Source organism: Centruroides sculpturatus, unplaced genomic scaffold (genome assembly GCF_000671375.1).
Source record: "Centruroides sculpturatus isolate CEXI.00-Female unplaced genomic scaffold, Cexi_2.0 scaffold146, whole genome shotgun sequence".
NCBI lineage: Eukaryota > Metazoa > Arthropoda > Arachnida > Scorpiones > Buthidae > Centruroides > Centruroides sculpturatus.
The window spans coordinates 382,444-391,176 of record NW_019384292.1 but is presented as its reverse complement, the minus strand read 5'-3'; positions in this window follow the sequence as shown (position 1 = coordinate 391,176).

The window sequence follows — 8,733 nt, the reverse complement described above, 5'->3', positions numbered from 1 at the left end:
AAAAACAATTCTAAACAATTGTGTGTAAATATTATTATTTTAAACAGGGTTGGACTTAGACTTGTTGTGGTCATAAGCTATAACAGTCTCTGCCCTTCCGACAAATAATGACACACGTAAAAATGTAAGGCCCTAGACTATGATATAACAGCCTCTTCCACTTTATCATATATGTAAAAATTTGAGGCCCTAAACTTCAGCTTGTTTATCTTAATTGCAAATCCGGTCTTAGAAAACACTCATGCATATAATAAGAAAATAATTTTATAAAAATTATTACATTAAAAGTAATGGAAGTGAGTTTATTTTATGGCGTTATAAATTATGTTTTCACACAAGAAAAACTAAAAAGTAAAAAAAAAAAATTGCATGTAAACTCATCTAACTTCCATTAACCTTAAGGCAAAATTGCATTCGGACCATTATCTAAAAGTTTAGTTTAATGTGCATCCAGTTTAACAATACACAACGATTATTTCGGAATCATGACGTAATTTAAATATTCAAATTATCGACGATAATTGGTCGAAACTTTTACTGATAAGAAGAATTCGAATGTAATTTTTTTCCATTATTACGTCAGGAAAGAAAAACCCCTCTGGCCAATTAAAAAATACTTTCTGTATTTTAATATATACAAAAAACTTTTTCTCTTCTTCTCACTTTCACTCAATTCGTGCCATAAAATTTAATTATCTTTCTTCTTTTATTATTAAACAGATCCTTTACAAGTTCAATGTATATAGTTAATAAGTAATAAATTACGTGCTTACGAGTCGTTCCTTGTCGTGATACTTATTATATTTTTATATGAAAGCCTATAGTAGTTATTTACATAAATTATAATTTCCTTTCATCACATGAAAAAATTTAAATTAATTTTCTCTTTATTCCACTCGCAAATCTGTTTTCCAGTATCTGAAATTTGTAAATGCTTGGCTAACAGATTAAGATTCTAGAAAATACGATGCCCATTTTTGCCCACTCTTTGACAGTTTCTTCTAAAGAATGAAAAATCAAAACGAGCATTATTTTGCATTCATCAAGAGCATAAAGAGTTTCTTCGTATTCGCATCATTTTCCGTGCATCAGGAGCATAAAGAGTCTCTTGGTACCTGCATCATTTTCCGTGCATCAAGAGCATCAAAAGAATCCTGATGCTCGCACCATTTTTCATTCATCAAGAGTTTTCTTTTGTTTTGCATCATTTTCCGTGCATCAAGAGCATCAAAAAAATCCTGATGCTCGCACCATTTTTCATTCATCAAGAGCATCAAGAGTTCTTTTTATTTTGCATCATTTTTCGTGCATCAAGAACATTAAAAGAATCCTGATGCTCGCACCATTTTAAATTCATCAAAACACCAAGAGTCTCTTGGAACTTTCATCATTTTGCATTTATCAGAAACATCAAAAGAATCTTGATGCATGTACCATTTTGAATTCATCAAGAGCAACAAGAGTCTCTTCGTTTTTTGCATCATTTTCCGTGCATCAAGAGCATCAAACGAATCTTAATGCTTGTAACATTTTCCATTCATCAACCCACTCTTAATGCTCTCATTATTTTCCATTCAAAAAACATTAAAAGAATCCCGATGGCATCATCTTCCATTCCGTACAAGTAACTCGAGACTTTATTTATCAGTATAAACGTTTCCATTCATCTAAAATTACAACGATATAATATCAATTCGATTCCATATTTATCTCGCATTACTGATACAATATATTAAAATTTTCTAGAACAAATCGAGATTTTTAAAATTTCAAATACACCAGACATATTCACACACACCAACTTATACTTTAAATATGCTCATGCGTGTTAAAGCAGTTTTAAAAATAACACTACATCACGAGTTAATACTGTACTTTGTATTCTTTACATGACTTCACCAACGTAATTGTAGAGATATCAGAATAGTGCTACAGCCATTGCATGTCAATGACTTTGATAACTTCTCTCTCTCTCTCTCCACGCTGTTAAACTTCCTCCCTCCCCCCTTTCTGTCTCGTCCTTAAGCAATGAAAGATGCCTGAAAGTCTCGTAACAATACTCCAAATAATAACAATTAAAGGTATTTTATAGCAACGTGTTGTCGTTGGTGACGTATATCAATATGGCAGAAGAGGGAGAGGGGGAAACCTGTAAATCTCGCGAGAATTGCAAGGTTTGTGTTGTGTTCTGTACCGTGCTCCGCTCGTGACGGATGGCCGAAATGCCCAACATAAAGTCTGCAGGTGGTAGATAAGTAATCGGTTTGTCATAGAAATGTATTAAGTTACAATACATTCTTAGATAAAAACATCTACGAAAAATGTCTTTAATATTTATAATTCTTTTAAAGACATGTTTTTTCTATATTTTAAATGGGGGATACGCCTTACTTTCACGTGTTTTTTACTCGGAATCGAGTCATTTCTGTCGTGTAGACCGATTTAAAAGCGAATAATTTAAACAATACAAACCAATTCAAATACTTTAATATCTGTGACATAAGAGCATTCGGTTTTCTTAGAAAGGAAAGTTTTCAACGAGTTTTAAATTATTAATTTGATTTTTACGTGACGTGTATAAAAAAATCATCTGAAATATTTCAGATGGAATAAATTCTTGAAAAACTTATAAAATACGAATTAAAACATTTTAATAAACATTCTAAACCAAAATTATAAATTAATTTTTAGATGTTTTCATTTATTTTTCACTAATTTCAGAAAGTATTTGCATTTCACTCAACAGATGGTGCTAATAGTAAATATATATACTGTATATATTTAAAGTAACGAGCGCCATCTAGATAATAATGAAGATAATTACTGTACTACATTTTTGAATAATTTGAATTAATGAGTGTTAATATATATAAATATTTTGTTAGAAAATGAGGGAAATTTTAATATTTTGATTGATTATTTTCCATTAAGAGACTTAGAAAAAGAATGTTTAACAATCTGATACAAGAAACATTGACAAGTCCACTAATGGACAATTGTGTTGATGATGGGACGAGATGGCAGTCAACTACAAGAAATGGGAGGATCTATTCCTAGATACGGAAAATTACATTGTGTACTTCTAATTTAGAAAGGAGAAATTTCGTTTAACAAACCTTTTTTCTCGTTTTTTAACCGCAAGTTAACAAGGGAGGAAAAAATCCCCAATGTCAAACACCGCTCTAATTAATTATGAAAACATTTTTTAAATAAAAAAAAAAGAAACCAGGATAAAATTACGATAAAAACACAAAAATCTTCATTTAAAAGTTAAATATAGAAGGAAAAAAAATCCTTTTTTTATTTTCTAAAAAAACAATCTCCCTCCCAAACTACATCTAGCTCCATCTGGTGTTTAAAATATTTTTTAAAAAACAATAATAAAAATCGCATTATCCGACTTGCCCGCTTCTATAACAATATTGAAATCTGAATATTATCAATAAATTTTCTTCTATCGCTTCCATAAAGTAAACTGGATTTATTTTAAAGAATATCTTTCAGAAAGGGAGGCGAAATGTATATTTATATAGAAAGAAAATTTAATAATAAAGGAAGAAAAAATTCAAATCCTGGTACCAGTTAATAAAAGGCCGCATCGTATATTAAATGTTATGAACCTTATGAAGTGGACAGAGAGGGGGAGGAGAAAAAAAATAAAATAAAATAAAGTAGTTTAGAAAACTTTATTTTCTCCAGAAACGATTTTTAAGTGAAGAAATTCCGTTTTACAAATCGCATTTGACCAAGCTTTTGCAGTGTGTAATGCAAGGAACCCGTCTACAATCAATCCACCTTTTCGAATTTTATTTATCTGTTCCATTCTGACTTTATCTCTCTTCTTACAAAAAGAAAATAAGCTTACAAGAGTCCAAATGAAATTTCCTGTCCCGAACGGGAAACCCGTTCAATTGAGTAACTTCCCTTTGACTACCGATCTGTATTTTAGAAAAATCGGTTATAAGATCCGTGCGACAGATGGCGCCAGCCACATTTCCACCCTTTTTTTTTGTGTGTTTAAATTATATAAAACGTTGTTAAACTTCTTTATTATTAACTCGTACACACAAAAAAAATTAAAATTTAAGAAAATAAATAATAAAATTTGCGCAGTTTTGTACGCTATTTAAAAAAAAAACAAACGTAATATTGAATACTGTATATTCCGCCAGGCGGCGTGCTTTAACTACAGCCGCCATTTTAAAACAAAATGGCGCTGTATGAAAAGTTCATCGATATCGTTTCAGTGTTATAAACGAACTAAAATTGTTATTATTATTATTATTTTATTTTACTAAAAATTATGAAGTACATTTTTTAATATGACATATTAAAATAGAGAAATTTATTAAAGAAAAAAAGGAACAGGACTGGGGAAAATATGCGTTAAGATAAACGGGAACTTTGGAATAAATAGAATAAAACAAAACGTTGTTTAAATTTTAATACTGTTAAATTATAAATAAAAAATTAAAATTTCTATCGTTTTGTACGCTTTTTTTAAAATTTATTATTGAATCATTAACTTTATATTCCGCTAGGAGGAGTTCTTTATGTAAGGACGCCATTTTGTTTCAAAATGGCGTTAATATTAAGGTTCATCGACATTAGTGCCACGAAATATAGTTTTACCAACAAAACAAATATTATTATTATTATCAAACTTTTCACTATCCTTAAAATTAACTGATTATTCAGCAACGTGTCTTCGTCGTCAGCTGTATTTGAGCATCAACTCATCGTGTCGATTTGTTTTTTAATTTTTATAAGAATCGTGTTTAATAGGAGGAATGAAAAAAAAATTATTTTCAGTTTTATCCATCTTGATATAACGGTTATTGATATGTTTATCCTTCCTTTTGTTAGAATTTAATTTTAAAAATTTGCAATAAAAATTATACTATAAAAAATTATTGAATTATTATCAAAATGAGAAATTAGTAACTTGAAAATTTTTTTTAAATTTTTGTAGACTGTAACTCGTAATGAAAAGTTTCTGCAGTTTTTCCTGTGTTTGAAATTATTCTGCTTAGTATTAATAATTATAATCACAGTGTATTATATATATTTTATAAAACAAGCAAGAAGATCACCAGTTCTTCTTGAAAGGTTTGAAACAATCTTAAAATTTATTTAATGTAGTTGGAATATATTGTGTAACATTAAATTTCTGGTAAAACAATATTTCTGTTTTTTGAAATTTGGAAATATTAATTCCATATACTGTATATTATTAATATATTAATCTGTATATAAATAATTTATGTGAATTTTTAAAAATTTTAATAAACAAATTATTATTATTATTATTATTCATTAACATCTATATTCGGTTTCTATTCCCATTTAAAATGGGTGACCCTATGTTATCTGTTATAGTAAATGCAATGCCATATATTAAATACTGTTTCCGTAATGTCAAATATGTAATTCTAAATTGTTTCTTGCAATATTAACGTTGGTTTTAAATAAAGGATTTAAAGAAGTTATAATCAATCTGTGATATTTCACTAAGAGAACTTATGAAATCTTGAAATGACAGAGGATTCAGAGAGATTTACCATTTATTTATAAATTCTGTAAAATAAGTTTTTGGTTAAAGATCGAAATGCACAATTACAGTATCAGAAAGAAGATCGTTTTTGGCCGACACGTTCTCAATTTTAGTAGTGTCTTGCCCCTGTACATCATACTTTTCCTGTTAACAATGAAGTTATTCCGGTCATGTATCTAACTCCGTTCAGGAGAAAATATTTGAATTTAAATCACGTGATTTCCGATATAAATAGAAAGTTCTCATATAGTTAATCAAGACCTCCTGCCCCTAGACTTTCCATATCTGATCTTGACTTTCATTTAACACTGTTCTCAACATTAAGGAAAAACAGACTGACAGACAGACGATAGTGGGAATTTATAGGTTTACAATTTTTAAAAATTGTAGTTCAATTAAACATCAATTAATTTAATAGCGAAAATTTATTTATTCTTAATTGAAATATTGTTTCCAATATTTTCAGAAAGTTAATTTGAATTTATTTTTCAGGATGCTGTGTTATCTTTCTATTTTGTTAATTTTACAAAGCAGTAAGTATTTAAATGTTTACATTTTAGTTTGATCTTATTGTCTTAATAAACTATTAAAATCACCTTCTGTTGCTGAGAAACGTTTTATTAAACAAACAAAACGTTTTCAAACTAATGCAATAGGCTATCTTCAGGTATAGCCGAATTCGAACGCCTTTTCAAAATGGATCATTTTAACGAAAGAATGTTCGAACTCTCATATTTAAATTTAAATCAGATAAATTAACATTTAAATAAAAGATAAAATATTTTAAACAAAGGCAAAATAATATAAATAATAAAATAAAATAAACAAAATGCATCAAAATATACGGGCAGGTACAGACTAAGAATTCTTATACTTTAATTTTTACAAGGTATTTTATGCAGAATTTCCATGCATTAGGTAGTCCATCTACATCCCTGGAATTTATGCAACCATCTTTTAATTTACTTTTATAAATTTTAATTTTTCTTGGCTCAATGCTAACGAAGGTAAACTCATATCTCTGAGGATACTCGCTTCATTCCATATAATTATGGAGTCCTGTACTGGACAAAACCGTGTTGCAGTGCCCCTTTTCAATGTCATACTTGTGCTCTTTGAGGATAACCAGAACGTTGTAATATTTAATGTTTTTAATTATACATTAAAAAGTTATATTTATTTTATTTAGTTCCAACGGAATATTTGCAACATTGGTTTGAATTTCCTTTCATCAATGCATTCGTATTAATTTTTACAGAACTACGAGAAACTTTATTTTATTGTATGTTGTTTTATTATTGGATTATATACTTCAATGAATGTCAAATGGTAATTATAACTTATCATAAAAATCTATTTAGATTTTACCTAGAAAATGTATTTATTTAGACTTAGAGAACAATTTTTTTTCCTTAGATTGAAAAAGAATATCAACATTTGAAAAAATATCACAAAACCATTATTATTATTTTCATAATGTGTTTTACTATAGTGATATTTAATTCTTATAAAAAGTGAGCTATGTTATTAATATTTTACTAAAATTTTAAATTATATTTAAATAATAGACTACATTTTTATATTTTATAGAAATATTCAGCAAGAAAATCCTTTGAGAAATGTTTGGTTGGTTGAATCAAAAACTAAAATATTTGTATCCTTAGATAATTTGTAATGAATTATATTGAAATTATATAAATAAATAAAATCCTGTATTATTGTGAGATCAAGAATGCTTACCTGAATATTATTCTAGCTAGACTGATTAATTACAGAAGTTAAAGACCATGGCCTACACAATGCTGAATTTGATATAAATATTTATTTAAAATGAATTTAAAATTACAAAATTATTATTTATTTTATTAATAACTTAAGTCATTTATCCAGCTTATATTTACTTTTATAACTATGATTTGTTCAGGTTTGTACATTATCTACTTATGTAAGATAGCTTATCATGTTTCTGAAAATATAAAATTTAAATGGATGAAACAGCATACTGAATGTCCAGATCAAATATGTTTTGAGGTGAATTCTTTAACTTAAATGTTTTTTTTTTAATTAAAACGTCCTGAAAATTTAATTCTTATACTATTTTCATTCATTTCAGATGAGAATTTATCGTTTTCGAATTATTATGGGAATAACATTATTATGTGCAATATTAACCATCATTTATTTCATTATCAATCAAGTAATTAACATATAATATATAATATTTATTTATATTTATCAAATGAATATTATAATATTCATTTGATATTATAGTATATTATATTATAATATAATATAAAATTTGCTCTTCAATATTGTTAATATTGAAGAGCAAATTTTACTTAGAATTATTTAAATTTATTAAAATGCTAGAAAAACAAATATACTTACCGGTACTAATGCTTAATAATGAAAATGCATATACAAAATGAAAAACAAAGCACAAAATAATTCCGCGTATTCTTAATACGCTCTTTTTACACTATAGAAATGCAATTAAATCCAAAGATTATACAAATTTTCACTGTGGTATGACTGACTGTCCTTCCTTAATCTCAAGAACAGAGTTAGATGAAAGTCAAGACCAGATATGGAAAGCTTAGAAGAAGGAGACCCGATTAACTATATATGAACTTCAAGTCTAGACCGGAAGTCACGTTATTTTAATTCAAAAATTATTCCCTGAAAGAAGTTAGATAGGAGTTGATTGGTACGACTCTATCGCTAGCAGGAAAAGTATAATATACAGGAGCAAGCCACTACTAATTTGAGGTGGAGAACATATAATTTAAATTAAATGAATTAAAGATATGTTTAAAAATTGCATCTCGGTTTTATGACGATGTCACAATAAATAGTTGCGTGTAATAATTTTTCAATTAGCTGTTCTGGCTTTGTTATCTAAATATTTAAATGTGAATGTTTGTTTGTTTGTTCGTTATTCATGTCTAGGCCGTTCGACCAATTGCTACGAAACTCAGAAGCTACGTTCAAATACTTCTAACTTAGATCATGTCGTATATCTCACCCAAAAATCGATTGCATTTCTATAAATTAATTACTTTTTATTTACATTCGATTGTCTTTCACGTAGCGCCAACGATTGGCAAAAAAGTTAACAAAGTAATTAACTAAATATAATTCTTACAAAAAAGGATATATTAAAAAAAAATATATATATA